This window comes from Lissotriton helveticus, chromosome 6 (assembly GCF_964261635.1).
Source record: "Lissotriton helveticus chromosome 6, aLisHel1.1, whole genome shotgun sequence".
Classification (NCBI taxonomy): domain Eukaryota; kingdom Metazoa; phylum Chordata; class Amphibia; order Caudata; family Salamandridae; genus Lissotriton; species Lissotriton helveticus.
This window is the reverse complement of record NC_136067.1, coordinates 1,098,463,245-1,098,478,020: the sequence shown is the minus strand read 5'-3', so window position 1 is coordinate 1,098,478,020 and position 14,776 is coordinate 1,098,463,245.

Below are 14,776 nucleotides of genomic sequence, written 5' to 3'. Positions count from 1 at the left end.
CTGTCCTGAATATGCAGTCTGATAAGTTAGATACCCAGATTGACCTCATGAACATTATTGCCTCGTATATTGTAGGAATAAACACGAAACTGGAAACACTAGCCGATCTAACAATGAGTAACAAAAACGGTATTAAGCAAAGACTGTGTATGTGGCCCTATAATTGATAAGCTAAGTAACATTCCAGCGATCCTAACAAGTATTTTAAATGATAGAAAAAGGACCAATGATCCGGAGGGAATAACAAACTGTCTAACAAAAACTGCAGTAGCAAACCCTCAAAGCGCTATTACCGGGGTCACAAAAGTATCGAATGTGGCAGAAACTCCAACAAGCCGTATTGACATCGAAAGTCATAAGCATAAAAAGGGTAACACTGGTAAGGAACCACAAAATATGAGAAGTGATGGACAGAGGACCATAGTAAAAAATGCAACCGAGGGTCATAGTGAGCAGCAGCTACAAGAAGGTCAAAACAAGATAGAGAATGGCCGGCAAAGCAAAAGACAGAGAAAAAGAGCAAGGAAATCCAGAAAGAATAATCTCAATGTACTACAGGAAAATATTACCAGTAGCAAATGGTTCCCTATCTTTGAAACCAAAAAACTCGACGTTGACCCAGAAATGCAAGTCGTACAAATAAATCAAAGATCTATAGTGGAGGAAGACTGTCAAAAAGGAGATCTTACCCAATGGACATCATTAAGCCACAGTATAGAAACAGAGAAATCATGTGATATAATGCAGATAAATCAAAATCAAATTGTATGTGCATCGAAAAGAACCATCGCAAAGTGTACAACCACCAGCAGGAACAATCAGCCAAAAACCTCGGGTTGCTCACAGATGGGGCAAAGGGATCGCCCGCAGGAGACGAAAAAAAAGGAAAACCACGCAAACAGAGGCAATAATACACTAGGGGATCTCTCAGGCAAGTTACAAAGAGTGACAGTAGAAGAACCGCAAGAAAGGCAACCTTTGGGTGGTAGAAGTAACACCGTGGAAAGAAATGGCACAGTAGACCCTGATTTCAGAAATTTTCCAAACAAACAGGAATCGAAGGAAAAAATGAGCATTAAAATCAATACACAAACTGGAGTTAAATATGGAAGCATTCACAGGGAAGTAACAGATTACACCGCAACGACTCAAGCTGGTGATGGCCAGAATAACCCAGTGCAAAGAAAGGAAATTACGGAGAAGGAGCAAAGAAAACCTCTGGTAGGAGATGTACCTAATGAAAACTTTATAATTAAAGTCAATAAGCGTGAAGGTGACAGACATGGAACCACTCAAAGAGAGGTATTCCAACGCACCGAACCAAGTCTCATACATCTGAGCGATAATCGAGAAAATAATCTGGATAAACAGATTATATTGACCCTCCATTATATTTCTCAGGGACAACAAGACCTTCTCAATCGAGGGGATTTATTAAAATTAATAGCTGGAATTCCGTCTCTGCAGCATTTGTCTACTTCCGACTTGTTGTCAATTGAATTTCTCGAGAAAGAAGAAAATAGTAGTAAGGAAAAAACATTATCAACCTAGAAAAATGAAGATATTGTAGCACTAATAATGAATGCCAGAGAACTGTTTGAAAATTGGGGTAACACAATGACAAGACCAGCTAAGAGACGATATCCCTCTCCGCTATTAACATAGATAAAAAAAAAAGAGGAAATACATATTGTACCTGTATACTCAGTACTCCATAACGCAAGAGGAAAAACAAACCTGGCCAGTGAGTCCCATTCCTCAACAAGAGGGCAATAAATGTAATTGGATGGCCACAGCCTTAAATGTTAGGAATATGGAATGACCAGCCACAAAGGGCAAAAGCACCACCAGGAGTAACATAAGATTTTTATCTTGGAACATCGCGGGTGCCAAAAAAGAATTAGAGGAAGACACAGCCCCAGCTTATTGGGAGCCCTATGACATCATCACCCTGCAAGAAACATGGATGATGGAGTGTAAGGATGTACCCAACTATACATTCCACCAAGTAAAAGCTACCAGAATACACAATTATGGAAGGCCGAAGGGTGGTTTGGCAACCTATATTTCAACCGCGCTAAACATTCACACAGAACAATTACAGAGTACTACACACGATCTACAAGTTATAAAAATGGAACAGGGTCAAAAAATAATACAACAGTAATTCTAATAAATCTGTACATTCACCCAAACGCAAGGAAAAAAAAGGTACAAATAGAAACATTAATCTCATTAGTCGCTTCGATCAGATTCGATAATCCAGATTGGGAGATAATTATAACTGGCAATTTTAATTCATATTTAATCTATACACCAGACGATGATGATCAGCTGCTAGTAGACAACGAGCAATGGTCCGTTCCTCCACAAGCACATGCATTAACAAAGAGACAGGATCTAAAGGGGCAACAGTTGGTCCAGACACTGGAACATCTAGGCCTGCGAGTACTAAATGGTAGAACAAAAGAGGACAACCCACCACGCTGGACCTATCAAGGTATTCACGGGCAATCAATTCTAGACTATACTATGATAACTCTTCCCTTACTGGCGTGCGTGACGAAATATAAGATTATCTACTCCACCCAAAGTGATCATGCATATCAAGTATTGGAACTGGAATTAGGTTACAATAAACATAGTGCAGCGCCCGTCGAGCTGGGTCAGTTGACCACGTCAAACCTTAAAAGAATTCGATGGTCAAAAGAAACCCTACCAGAACTAACAACATTGGCAAAAGAAATAGTCGAAGCCAAAAATTCAACAGGCAAAAACGCAGTAGAATGCTGGTCTATCTTCACCGAAACGCTATTGTTTAAGGCACCAAAAATCAATTTCGAACAGACCAGGAGGCTTAAGCCTAAAACAAATATGTCTAGGACAGCCTACTTATTAAGAAAAGAATTAAGAAAGATGGTGAGGAAAAACAATATACAGAAAACCCCCAAACATACATGGCAGGATATAAAGACTGCCAAAAGGCAGTATAAAATCCAAATTTGGAAGGACATAAAAGCACAACAGGAAAGCCTCTGGACAAAATTACTTTTCAGTGATAAACAAGTAAACAATAGGCTCTTCTGGGAACAAGTTAATAAATTGATAAGATCAAAAAAAGTGATAAACAACGCATCTATATCAGAGAACGCATGGGCATCCCATTTAACTAAAATATTTGATGACCATACAACATCCGGGAATCAGCCAATTATTTTGAGTACCAAGGCCTTTATCACAGTGAAGAATCTTGCAGGATCATTAGACCACGGAACAACTATAACCCAGGAAATTCAAAGCCACTCAGTAGAAGACATTGCAAGTATAATAAAAAAGGGTCGCAATGATGGCGCTCTAGGTCCAAATGGCATCCCGCAGGCCATTTTTAGGACGGACCCAGACTACTGGGCGAAATCGCTACATGGTCTTCACAATGAGATCACCTTAACAAATATCCTCCCGACAAGCTGGAAGGGCTCAATCATTAATCCGATCCACAAGGGTGGTGAACGGGCAGATCTGGCAAACTACCGGTTAATTGCACTCATGGACGTAGAAGCAAAATACTTTGCCACACTAATCCTGGAGGACCTGGTGAAATGATCTACTACAAATGGCCTGATTCTTGTTAATCAAACAGGATTTCGTAAAGGTTGTGGCACCACAACAAACATTTTAGCTCTTGCAACTATGGTCGATAAATGCAAATGCCAGCGAAGACCGCTACATGCGTGTTTCATAGACTTCAAATCGGCGTTCGATCAAGTGAAACGTGGACTACTATGGGCCAAACTACACAACCTGGGGCTTCCGGAAACAATATTACGCCCTATCATAGAACTCTACACAAACACGTGGGTCCGTGTAAAACTGGTGAATGGCACCAAATTATCAAAAAAATACCAACTGAGATTGGATTAAAACAAGGCTGTGTATTAGCCCCCCATTTATTCAATCTTTTTATGGCCGATCTCTCACCTCGATTGGATCAAGCAAATGCTCACCTACCACGTCTGGGAAGACTGCCCATAACACATCTCTCTTATGCAGACGATATCGTTTTGTTTAGCCTAACTCGTGTAGGCCTAGAAAGGGCACTTAATGAACTTTTGCTGTTTGCCAACACCAATGCATTAGAGATTAATGAGACAAAAACAAAAACGATGTCGTTCACGAACTGCCCACGACAACAGTATCAATTTACATTAGGAGAAAACCGCCTTGAAATAGTAAAAAACTATAAATACCTAGGGGTATATATCGACAAAAGTCTGAATTTTCAATCTCAGATTCAATATCTTGGAAAAAAAGGAAACGGAAATATTTATGCCTTCTGCGCTATCGCGAAGAAGCTACATGGCCCGTCATTTACGCCCCTAATCTCTGTGATGGCTGCAAAACTCCTACCATCAATCACGTATGGAAGCATAGTGCTAAATGGGAAAGATGTTAAAATCTTAGACTTAATACAGACAAAGGCATATAAAAAAGCTTTCAGGTTACCCCAGTCAGCAGCACCAGCACAGGTCCGACTTGAATTTGGCCTCATCAAGCAGGATATCGGGAGAAAATACGCAACAATCGAAACATGGTATAAACTATGGCAGAATCCATCTAATATGCTAAATGATGCCCTGCGGCAAGCCTAGGAGGATCCAAATTCAAGTTACGGTAAATACTTAAAAAAGGCATTACATGATACTAAGACGAAGGAGCTATGGACAAAGAACCCGTCATTCCAAATCTTTCGTGGTTTAGCAAACAAGTCGTCAAAACTGCAATCATTATTGGCAAACAAAGCTACCTTAGCAAAAAGATCACACGGATGGATGGTTCTCCAATCATATACAACACTTCGACCGGTGGAATACCTCGGCGCAACATACTCGCCGCACTTGAAACTCAAATTAATGGCAACCAGATTTGGGGTATTACCATGCCTAGCGGAACAACCATCGTGGAAATATAGTGGTATCAAATCTTGTGGTTTATGTGGGGAAGCCTGGCAAGACATCATCCATTTAATATGCGTCTGTCCTAATTTAAAAATGATACGTATGCGATTATTGAAAAAGGCATTCAATGACAGAGGTATTCGAACATGTAGAGGTGCAATAATTAAAGGACTCAGCTCGAATGACCCTCAGCTTGCTTGTAAAATAATGAAATTCTTACTGTATTATGAGACACATTTTAAATTGGCATCATGAGAAGGACACTGCTGCTGCTTCATAAGATAATATTGAATTCATAAGCGGGTTCATGTTTTAAAAAAAAAATATCATTCTTTTAAATAATGTTTTATAGTGACCTTATATTTGTATTATGAAATTGTTATGGTTTTAATTAACTTAAACAATAAAGACATTCACCCTAATATCCAAAAGAAAGACTGTACCTAGTGAGAAAACAAAGCATTTTAGCAAATTTTAATGAAGAAGGAAATAAAAGAAAAAAGAGGGAAAACAGAGAAAGAAAAAGAAAGAAGAGTACAAAGGAGAAAATAGGAAAGAGAGAGCATCATAAAACCAATGAATATATGAAAGTGCAGCAGTGTACAAGAATATGAACAACATGAATTATGTTAACTTTCTAGACAAAAAGGTAGTTAGAGGTAACCACAATAAGTCTCTCTTAATTAGCAATGAGGTGGAGGTCACATAAGCTCTATCCACCCTATGGTGATGACATAGTAAATTCCACCAGGCTTGTTAGAGATTTTAGAGGAATCCTTCCAGTTAATCGTAATTATCTGAAAGGAAATTGCTAAGAAAAGATTAATGAAAGGGCCAGCATCCTTATGAATGGCAAAAACTGAAGAGAGATTGCCCAAGAATACATGGTTAACATGGTGTGGGGTGTGGGGGTGTGCGGGCCGGAATAACAGGCGTGGAGGCCGAATGTAGTGTGCTATGGTTAGCAAGGATTTTATTAGATACAGAGGAAGTCAAATCCTTGGGCACGGTGTCCGGGTATACTGCTTGCTGGTCCTTTTCCGGGTCCTCGAGAGGGGGTCCGAAGAGGGGAACACAGGTAGGTCTTCCTCCACCGGGCTGGGGATCTCCTTCCTGCTGGCGGGCGTTGGGGTGTCCCTCGGAGGTAAGTGAGAAAGACACAGGGCAGTTAGTTCCAAAGCACACGGAACTTAGATGACTGTCACCGGCACCGGGAGTGTAGGGATGGAAATAGACGGTGGGGGAGGAGAACAGGGTAGGGTAAGACGGGAAAGAAAAGGGAGGTGTCGGAATAGAGTGGTTGTCGTGAAGGGAGGGGGGGGGGGTGGTAGGTATCATACAGTGCGGGGGTGACTATATTACACAGTGCGGGTGCGCGTGATATCTGTACAAGATTTACGCTATTTACACTAATTACACAAGGTGGGGAAAACACGGAGAATGATAACAGATTACTCACGTGCCCCGCCGTAACTCTCATCCGAGTTACGGCCGCTTTCCAGCCACCTCCTGAGGATGCCACCAATCCTCGCACCACAGTTCTTCCTCTTCTTCGCTCTCTCCTCGCGTCCGCTCTCCTACAACCTCCGTCGCTGATCCTTCGCGTCTCGCCAACTCCTGCCACGAGTCCACCGCTGGGGATCCATCCACCTCTGTGTTGCCGGTCTTTATACGATCCCCTCGGGTCGCTGAGGAAAGGCTTCCGGGGTCATGCAGGGTCACTTCCGGTCCTTTAGTGGCCGTTGCACTTCCGGGGTCGTTCCAGGTCGTTTCCGGTCCGCTGGGCGTCGGCGATGCTGTCGGTACCTGCAGGGAGACAGAGAGAGGTGTAGCCGGTTTGGGCGGCAGGTTAGTGCTGTCGCCCTTATGGGCGTTCGTACGGGGTCGCTGCGACCTGGAGGTAGGCTCTGCCCCTTCACATCCCCTTTCCCTAGGATTGTTTCTTGTAGGGGTTAGGTTTGGTGGGTACCGGGAGAGATAGTCCGCGTTACCCTGTTCCTGCCCTTTCCGATGTAAGGTTCGGAAGCGAAAAGGTTGGAGAGAGAGGAACCACCTGAGTACTCTATCATTATTACCCCGGTTACGCGCCATCCATTCAAGAGGGGCATGATCCGTGTATAGAATGAATTCCCGCCCCTCCAAGTAATACCGGAGGCTTTCGATTGCCCACTTAATGGCGAGGGCTTCTTTTTCTACCACTGAATAATTGGTCTCACGGGGAAACAACTTCCTGCTTAGGTATAGAACGGGTTTTTCCGCCCCTGATTCGTCCTTTTGGGACAACACTGCCCCCAAACCTTGGTCTGACGCATCGGTCTGCAATATAAAGGGCTTGGAATAGTCAGGACTCATCAGCACGGGTTCTGAGGTCAGGGAATGTTTGAGGAGATGAAAGGCCTGTAACAACAAGGGGGTTGGTTGTTTGAGGATCTCCTCCGTTTTCGTTGCTTTCTTTAGGAGATCCGTCTAGGGGGCTGCCGTATGGGAGAAGTTAGGTATAAATCTCCTGTAATATCCCAGCATACCCAGGAACGCTCGGAGATCTTTACGAGTTTGGGGAAAGGGAATGTCCTGGATGGTCCTGACCTTGCTGTCTTGTGGCCGAATATGTCCCTCCCCCAGCAGGTATCCCAGGTACTTTACGCTTTGGGCAGCTAACGTGGTCTTGGAGGGATTTATGGTGAAGCCAGAGGCACCTAGGGAGGTTACGATTGCTCGTACATGAGACAGATGTTGCTCCCAGGTGTCACTGTAGATGACTATGTCGTCTAGGTACGCACCCGAGTAGTGGGAGTGGGGCTGTAGAACCTGATTCATGGCCCGTTGAAATGTTGCTGGGGCTCCATGAAGGCCAAAGGGCATAACTCTAAACTGGAACAGTCCCTCTGGGGTGGAAAATGCTGTTTTGTGTTTATCCTCGGCTCTCAAGGGAATCTGCCAGTATCCCTTGCAGAGGTCGAGGGTGCTTATATACTGGGCCCTTCCGATGCGCTCTACCATCTCGTCTACCCGAGGTAGGGGGTAGGAATCGAAGGCTGAGATTTTGTTTACCTCCCTAAAATCGATACAAAACCTGGTAGAACCATCGGGCTTTGGTACTAGGACTATGGGCGAATTCCAGTCGCTACGGGAGGGTTCAATGATGCCCATCTTTAACATTTGATTGGTTTCCTCTTGTATGACTGCTCTTCGAGCTTCTGGGACACGATACGGACGCTGCCTGACTATTTTCCCCGGTTCGGTATGGATGGCATGCTCCACTACTGCAGTGTGTCCTGGGAGGGAGGAAAACACGGTTTGCACGGGGGACAGGGTCTGGCAGAGGTCTCTTTTCTTGCTCTCAGATAGCTCTGTATCAAAGCAGCATTCAAAGGGGAGGGGGCTAACACCAGTCAAGACGGGTCGAGGACCCTCCCACTTCTTTAGGAGATTGACATGGTATATCTGGGTGGACCCCCTGGTGGCGTCTATTTGGACTTCGTATGTCACGGGAGTCACTTGTCTGGTGACGGTGAATGGACCCTGCCATTGTCCTAGCAACTTATGGTCCGAGGAGGGAAGGAGCAACAGGACCAACTCCCCGGGAACAAAGGACCGGAGTTTGGTTCCTTTGTTGTATTGTTGTTCTTGAGACGTTTGAGCGGCCAGTAGATTCTGTCTCACAATCTCTCGGATCTCTCCTAAATGGGTCTTCAGGTTGTTGACGTATTCGGGGAGAGGACGGGTCCGATCAGGTTCGGCTTCCCAGGCCTCACGAGCCATGTCCAAAAGAGTTCGGGGGGCGCGACCATAGAGCAGTTCGTAGGGCGAATAACCCGTGCTACTTTGTGCCTTGCACCGGATGGCAAAAAGGGCCAAGGGTAACATTTCCTCCCATCTTTTGCTCTCGAGACCCAAAAGTTTTTTCAAGGTGGTCTTTAGCGTGGCGTTGTAGCGTTCCACCAAGCCGTCCGTCTGGGGGTGGTATGCTGATGTTCTTATCTGTTTGATCCCCAGTTTGGAACAGACTTGGCGCATGAGGGAGGAGACAAAGGGGGTGCCTTGATCGGTTAGAATCTCGCGGGGAAACCCCACCCTGGAGAATAAGGCAATAAGCGCTTTGGCTATGTTCTGGGTGGTCGGTTGACGGAGAGGCACTGCTTCAGGGAATCGGGTGGCGTAGTCCACTACTACTAAGGCATATCTACAGCCGCTTTTGGAGGGTAACAGGGGGCCTATAATGTCCATCCCCACCCTGGTGAAGGGGATATCTATCAGAGGGAGGGGGTGTAGGGGAGCTCTCGGTGGTCGGTACCGGCTGGTTTTCTGGCACACCGGGCATTCCCGACAATAGCGTTTAATCTGCGCGTACACACCGGGCCAGTAGAACTTCTCTAGGATCGCTTCTCCTGTCTTTTCATCACTGAAATGCCCCCCCAACAGATGACTGTGCGCCAGAAACAGAACTTTCTCACGGAACAACCCCGGGATAACCAGTTGAGTATTGGCCTGGGCTCCTCCTTTGCGATACAAGAGTCCATTCCGTATGAAGAAGTAGGGACCTACGTGTAAGGGGTCTTCATCGGGGAGGGCCCGACCCCAAGCATCCTGCAACACTGGATCTTCTTGTTGGGCAGCTCTGAATTCCCGATCGGTTTCCCACGGATGAGGGTCCACCTGTGCTGGGCAGGCCAGAGCGAACCCCCTCTTTTCCTTTTTCCTTTGGGCCTTGGTCTTCCAGGGTTTGGGTGTCTCGGCGGCAGCAGGGGAATCACGGAAAAAGGGAGCCTCTGCCCACCATTTCTTCAAGGAGTCTGTGGTGTCTTGGAGGAGATGCGGAAGACCACTATAGTCGCTCCCCAGAATTGCCTGTTCGGGTAGATTGGGAACCAAACCGACTGTCAACAAGCTTCCTGGGTCCGTAGGATGTTGTACGCGGACTTGTGTGGTCGGGTAACATTTGGTGTCTCCGTGGACACATTTGATGGCCACTGACCCGGTCACGGGTCCCACGGCGTGAGGTAGCTCCTGGGGACGCAGAACACTGTGGCGACATCCGGTATCCGCAAGTGCCATCATCCTTTGTCCGTCTATCTGTACGGGACACCTGAAGGGTGGAGGGGTTGTTTCGGTGGTGAGACACACATAATTTCTCGTCAAGCCTATCTCCATGGGTTCCTCTTTCTGAGGGCATATGCGGGCAATGTGTCCATAACCACCACAATGGTAACACTGTGGTCCTGGTGGCGGTGGTCTGGGCATGACCGGGTAAGGCATCAGTGGGGCTAATTCTGGTTTTCTTTGCACCGGAGGTGGTCTTGTTGGCCTGGGATGGTTGCCCCGACCTGGGTGGGTTGGGTGTTCTTCCCTCGCCCGCTGGCCTTCCTGTGCTCGATTATAGGCACTGGCTATTTCGACAGCACTGTCAAGAGTCAAACGGGCATGTTGGCGTACCCACTTCTGCGTAGCGGGATGTAGGGAAGCCAGATATTGTTCGAGGTATATCTTGGCCATTATTTCAGCCTTACTTGAGGTTGCAGGTTTGAGCCATCGGTCGGCCAAGTCTTGTATCCTGAACGACAATGCCCGGGGATTCTCTTGGGGTCCCTCCTTGGCCTGGCGGAGTCTAACCCTGTAGGTTTCGTCATCAATCCCCAGACGTTCCAGGATGCATTTTTTTATATCCGCATAGGGAGTCTGTCCCTGGATGTTGGCCTGCTGATAGGCTGCTTGCAGTTCCCCTGTTAGTAGGGGACCTAGGTAATGGCCCCATCGATCTGCGGGCCAGGCAGCGGCCTGAGCAAGCCGTTCGAAGTTGGTGAAGAAAAAGTCTGGATCTTCGCCAGCCACATACTTCTGCAGGACTACCGAGGGTAATGATGCCATTGGTCTCTGCTGCCCCATGACGGTGGTCAATTTTTCCAGGGCCTGGTCCTGGGCTGTGCCCTGTCCCTTCAGGACGTCGTGCAATTGGCCCCTGTCATCTTCTGCGGTTTTCAAAAACCTCTCCATCAGTTTGCCGAGGAGATCCTGGCCCTCGGCCAGCTGTTTGACGGCGGCCTCCATGCTCCCGGGCGATCCCACTTCTGACACCACTTGTGGGGTGTGGGGGTGTGCGGGCCGGAATAACAGGCGTGGAGGCCGAATGTAGTGTGCTATGGTTAGCAAGGATTTTATTAGATACAGAGGAAGTCAAATCCTTGGGCACGGTGTCCGGGTATACTGCTTGCTGGTCCTGTTCCGGGTCCTCGAGAGGGGGTCCGAAGAGGGGAACACAGGTAGGTCTTCCTCCACCGGGCTGGGGATCTCCTTCCTGCTGGCGGGCATTGGGGTGTCCCTCGGAGGTAAGTGAGAAAGACACAGGGCAGTTAGTTCCAAAGCACACGGAACTTAGATGACTGTCACCGGCACCGGGAGTGTAGGGATGGAAATAGACGGTGGGGGAGGAGAACAGGGTAGGGTAAGACGGGAAAGAAAAGGGAGGTGTCGGAATAGAGTGGTTGTCGTGAAGGGAGGGGGGGGGTGGTAGGTATCATACAGTGCGGGGGTGACTATATTACACAGTGCGGGTGCGCGTGATATCTGTACAAGATTTACGCTATTTACACTAATTACACAAGGTGGGGAAAACACGGAGAATGATAACAGATTACTCACGTGCCCCGCCGTAACTCTCATCCGAGTTACGGCCGCTTTCCAGCCACCTCCTGAGGATGCCACCAATCCTCGCACCACAGTTCTTCCTCTTCTTCGCTCTCTCCTCGCGTCCGCTCTCCTACAACCTCCGTCGCTGATCCTTCGCGTCTCGCCAACTCCTGCCACGAGTCCACCGCTGGGGATCCATCCACCTCTGTGTTGCCGGTCTTTATACGATCCCCTCGGGTCGCTGAGGAAAGGCTTCCGGGGTCATGCAGGGTCACTTCCGGTCCTTTAGTGGCCGTTGCACTTCCGGGGTCGTTCCAGGTCGTTTCCGGTCCGCTGGGCGTCGGCGATGCTGTCGGTACCTGCAGGGAGACAGAGAGAGGTGTAGCCGGTTTGGGCGGCAGGTTAGTGCTGTCGCCCTTATGGGCGTTCGTACGGGGTCGCTGCGACCTGGAGGTAGGCTCTGCCCCTTCACACATGGAAAGGGACATTCCACGTGGAGGATATCATTAAGCTTATTCCAAATAGTATTCCAAAAGGAGTTGATCGAGGGGCAGTAGAAAAACATATTTAAAAAATCTGCTTTAGCATGAGGACATGACTAGCATTTAGGGGAATCTAGTAAATGAAAATGATGAAGATCACAAGGGGTCAAAAATAGTCGGTTATAAAAGTAATATAAAGTTTGCGTTGTACTAGCAGAACGGGAAGTGGTGTGGATTCTGGACCAAAGCAATTCCCAGGTGTGGATAGAAAGATCGGTGCTCAAGTCATTTTCCCATTGTAGTTCCAAGGGGGATTTCACTCTGGGGGTGTGGGAATGGGATAATAATTTATAAATGATTGCAGCCTTAAATTGGGTTGAAAAATCAATATGGATCGGGGAAGGTGCTAAAAGGTCAGAAGAGGTAGTGGGGTTGGAGTGCACAGGGGTGTAAAAACTAGTGAGGACGTATTTAAGTGTAGTATACTGAGAGGCATGTTTTGAGGAGATGTGATAAAGGGATTGGAGGTTTGAGAAAGGCATCAAAATGCCGGGCCATATTACCAAGAAGTGCGTTAAAAAACGCACAACGCACATTTCCCTATCACCGGCTATTGCGGGATTTTATCGCCGTGTCAGCGCGTCATTATCAACGCGCAAAACGTAGGCGATATTAAATCCGGCGACAGGGAACATTAGCGCGTGAAAACAAGCGTTGTTGTCACGCGCTAATGTGTGCCTTGATAATATGGGGGGGTGGCTTCAGCTTTATGATCCACACCTCCATTGTAATCAATGCCTAACACCTGATCAGAGCGGGCGTTGGAAGACCTGCGATAAACGAGTTTATCGCAGGTCTCCTTCTCCCAACGCCTGCCTTGGTAATAGGCTGTTACCACCTCCAACCACATTTTACATGTGGTTGGACGTGGGAACGCCCACTTTGCATGTCATTAGCGATGTTTCTCGCGGACATGCAAAGTAGGCTTGAGGCAGGCGTTATCATGCCTTTGTTAATAGGGCGCTAGAAGTATCGCCGCTTTCTCGGCACAATTCACCGAAAAAGCGGCAATACTTCACCTTGGTAATATGGCCCGCCATCTTTCATCAAGTGTTGAGGTATGTGGATACCCTTATCAATCCACTCCATCCAAAACAAAGCGCGATTATTAATTTTAAAGTGTTCATTATACCCGAGGGGGGCATTTATGGAGCATGAATTGAATGAAGGATGGGCGCACAACGAGGAAAGAGCAAGTTTCTTAGAATGAGCAAGTGTGGGGAACGAAATACGTTTTGGAGGCAAAGTAAACAAAATTGTGGAAAGAAGAGAGAAGGGAGAATATTGGGCCTGTTCCAAAGAGCTCCAGGCGGTGCAGGAAGAAAAGGTTGAATCTGAAAGGAAAGTCCAAATTTGCTTCAAAGTAAAAGCTGAATGGTACCGTCTAAGATTCGGGAAATTGACTCCCCCAGAATCTTTAGGGAGTTGAAGGCGGGTTAAGGACATTCTAGATTTAGGGTTGTTCCACAAAAACTTGATGAGAATAGTATAGATGGTGCGGAAGAGTGTTGGGAAGAGAAATAGGGAGCATGGAGAGATAAAAATTAATGATTGGGAGAAGCATCATTTTAATTGTAGCCAATCTACCCCACCATGAAAGGAAGAGAGGAGACCACCTATCAATAAGGGCCGAGGTTTTTTTGCAAATTTCAGCAAGATTAATTTTGACCAGATCCCTAAGATTATTACAATAGAGAATACCGAGACATTTGGTGTCGATTCCGATCCGGTAAAATGCGCTCCGAATGGTCGTACGGAGAGTTTTTTCCCCGTACGAATCGTATCCGTAGACGTCCCGTACGTACGATGAAGTACGATCCGTACTAGGTGCCGAACTCCGTACGAGTCGTACAGGACTCCGTACGACTCAAATCTCCGTACGAATCTCACTCGGAACCCGCAGTACGCGACATCGCGGCATGTTTTTACGACCCAGCAAGTACGATCCGTGTCGGGTACGCGCCGTACGACCCTTTTCCTACGGGAGCCGAAAACAGTCGTAAACGCAGAGTTCGCGCCGAAACAGGTACGGAAGGCCCCCCCCCGGGTACGGCACGTACCACCCATGATCGCAGGGGTACGCGCCGTACCCCTGTGGTCATGCGGGGTACGCGCCGTACACCCAGCGTACATGGGGTACGCACCGTACCCCATGTACAGTGGGCGTACGGCACGTACCCCATGTACGCTGGGTGTACGGCACGTACCCCGCATGACCAGAGGGGTACGCCGCGTACCCCTGCGATCATGGGGGGTACGCGCCGTACGGTGTGTAGGTGAGCGCGCGATTTTCCGTACGAATCGACGTGAACCGTACGAATCGCGTACGGGTCGGCCGATCGGGATCGGAATCGTCCGGTCGTACGGCGTCTGTACGAGTCGTACGGAAACGGCTCCGGATACGATTCGTACGCCGGATTATTTTACCGGATCGGAATCGACCCCTTGATGTGAGAGGGGGACCATGTGAAACCAGAATTAGTAAACATGAAGGCGAGGCAGAATTTGTTGAGGGGTAGAATTTCAGATTTGTCAACATTCAACTTGTAGCCTGAGAGAGTAGAATAAGAAGACAATAGGGGGGAAAATTCAGGTAAGGTAACAGATGGATTAGAAATAAAAAGAAGAATATCGTCAACATAAGCGGTGAACTTA